We start from the raw sequence: 3049 nt of genomic DNA, 5'->3' as shown, positions 1-3049 counted from the left end.
CAACCCACTCCAATATTCTTGCCTGGAAAATGGACCGAGGAGCCTGGAGGGCTGTAGTACATGGGGTTGCAAAGAGGTGGACACAGCTGAGTGACTGAGCACCTCACTAAACTGGGGGGGGTGCAGAAAGAAGATATAAAGCTTAGTTCTAAATAGGGATGCCTCTATTGATGTTTGATTAGTACGAACCCCGCCCCACCCCCCATAGGGTTCTCAGAATCTGAACTGGAGCTCCTTTCCCTGTCCTTTGCAGTGAGCTGCAGACACTTGATCTCACCAGTGGAGATTGCCAAACCTTTGCGGCAGAAACCTGGTCTTATATCATCTTTGAAGTTCTCACTGCACCTAATTTAGGGCATACCCATAGAGAAGGTTCTATTATTATCCCCATTTTCAGATGAGGAAACTGAGGTTAAGCAGCTGAGGTCATCTGAAGTTAAAGTCAGATAGTTAGTGGTGAAGGACAGTGCTAGTGTTTGATCCCTGGCAGTGTGAGGCCTGAGGCTCCTCTGCCTAGGGTAATGTATCAGAAAGGTAGCTGCTACCCTTTTCCCCCTAAAAAAAGTAAGGTAAGGAGTCAACTATGAAATTACAACTCAGAGAATTAGAGTAATAAAAAACTAAATGTTCTAGACGTGCCAAGACATTGCAGTAACTTAGATAGAAATTATGAAACTGTATTATTTCTGTCCTGGGTATTTACTCAACAAGATCCTGGCAAATAAATCCAATTCAAGAGAGAGATTCAGGGGAATCATTTGCTTTTCCCTCTCTATAGACACTACATCGTTCAAGTGCCAAGGAAGACCTAAAAGGGAACCTGTTGTGTGAAATAGGTAGTATGTATCAAACAGTGTGTGGCCAGTCCTCTGGAATTGCCTGAAACTCTCCAGTGAGAAGCAAAGGGAATTTTTCTCTAGTATGATGATCCTCTCACAGCTGATGCCCCATCCCCTGTCTCTCTTCCTTTTGGCCAGTTTGCTTCTGGAAGCTAGGCAGAACATCCTTAAAGAAATGGGCATCCTCTGCCTCTCTACTTTAAGTTAGTAGTAGTTTAGGAAGCTTTGTGGAGTCTGTAGGACATGGGCCAATTAGGAGAGAAACAGAGGGATGGGGGGAGTGGTGAGGGAAGAGACAGACACACAGAGACAGTGAGACATGGAGAGAGGTGAAATGACACTGAAAGTCCTTGAGAGTGTACTGACCTTAGAAAGCCTTTTAGAAACCAGTCACTAATTCAATATGATGAATTACCTTAAAGTAGCTTGTAGAGTGTTTCCTGAGAAGAATTGGAGGTCGCTTCAAAGGAAATAAATAATCCACAACTAATGTGCTGGATGTTTTAAAGAGAAAAGGCAATTGCTAAAAATGACCATCCAATTTCCATTACTTACTACAGTCATTAGAAACAAGGAATATGTTTATTGATCTGAAGTGCTTCAAACAGTATTTTCTTTGTTCAAACCAATTTAGCTGGAGGAAAAGTCAAGAGTTTGCCTTGTGTGGGACGGTGGTGGTGGGGGCATTGTGGAGAGAAAGAGATTCTTTACATGAAAAACTGTTGTTTTTCTATCCTAGGGCCACTCACCTAAGAAGAATAACTGGGTTTCTATTAAAGCAAAGGAATTGTTGCCCCTGATCACTGATTGGTTTAGCTCTAGGCCCTTGAGACTCAAAGTAGGTTTGGAATTAGCAATATCAGTATAATCTGGGCATACATTAGACAGGTAGATTCTCTGGCCCCACCCCAGTCCTAACTGAATCATAATCTAGTTTTTAACAAGATGTTTCCTGATTCATATGCACATTAATGTTTGAGAAGTACTAGTCTAGACCAACATGAATGGTTATTTCAACAGTTGATAGAAAAAAGAGATGGTTGAATAAAGGCGGAAATACTATCTGATAAAAGCACTTTTGTCCAAAGATTTGTTGGTGTTGATAAACTTGCTCCTATCCACTTAACCCAGGTTGGAAGTAAAAACTTCATAGGCCCATTCTGAAATGACGTTTACCAGCTCCAGCGTCCTCATGGTTGACTGAGCTCCCACAAATGGTTGCTGACTTTGTTTGTGTCCCCAGGTGAGCAGAAATGAGTGACCAAGCAGAAAAAAGCAGTTCCGTGCGAGAAAGACCTGCACGTCCAAGTTCTCCTGAGAAACCAAGTGAGATGGAACTGAAGCAGATGAAACGGGTGGAGCGGCAGTTAAAACGGTTGTCATTTCAAAATCCCGGGCCTCAGGTAGCCAACTTCAACCCTAAATTAAGGCAGCTGATAAAGGAAGGGCAAATGGCAAGGAAGAATGAGTTTGTTCCTGTAAAACGCGAAGTCAACAAGTATGACCAAAAGGGCAGGCTCACCTTCAATCAGGCTGACCTGTGTGACTGCCTTGATGAAGACTGCCAGGGTTGCTTCTACCCGTGCCCCAAGTGTAACTCCACCAAGTGCGGGCCCACTTGCCGCTGCAACCGCCGCTGGGTCTACCACACCATAGTCGACGAGAATGGGGAGGTCATCAGCAAGATGCCATTCGACCTCTCCGACTAGGAGCAGCCCTCCAGGCTGATCCATTTTCTCTGCTTTGCAGTTACACCAGCCTCTGTCTCCTGGATGAATTTTAGGACTGGGGGAAAAAAGTTTTAAAAATATAGTTTAGACTAGTTAGTGTTCTCTGAAGCCATAGAACCCTGTGTAATGCACTGTCTTTCTCTAACCTTCCTGCTGTGATGACTCAGATTCCTCCCCTGGTAACCAGCAACTCCATTCCTACCCTGCTCTCGGGTTAAAAATCCCTTTCCTCTTTGCTGGTACCTTAGGAGATGGAGTTTTAGGATTTTTAGAATTCTGTATCTGAGAGCTTATCTTGACAAAGAACATATGTTTATAATAGTTACCGTTAGGATCTTACACATTATCAATTCTAAATCAGAATTCTATTTGGATTGACTTGCACTGCATATTCATAGTCTCATGCTTTTAGTGTTACTGTTTTAACAATATTAAAATGAAATTTGTTTTTTTAAAAAAAACATTTAATAGGCCCCATGG

The 3049-nt window shown here is 42.8% G+C and overlaps 1 pseudogene; it reads left to right on the top strand.

The window, feature by feature from the left end:
- The first annotated feature begins 2092 nt into the window (after positions 1-2092).
- LOC108634864 lies at positions 2093-2548 on the top strand (annotated as a pseudogene).
- Positions 2549-3049: the final 501 nt, after the last annotated feature.

Source organism: Capra hircus, unplaced genomic scaffold (assembly GCF_001704415.2).
Source record: "Capra hircus breed San Clemente unplaced genomic scaffold, ASM170441v1, whole genome shotgun sequence".
In the NCBI taxonomy this organism is placed as follows: Eukaryota; Metazoa; Chordata; class Mammalia; order Artiodactyla; family Bovidae; genus Capra; species Capra hircus.
Note: the sequence above shows the minus strand (reverse complement) of the source record. Positions and strands in the feature narration are given on the sequence as shown.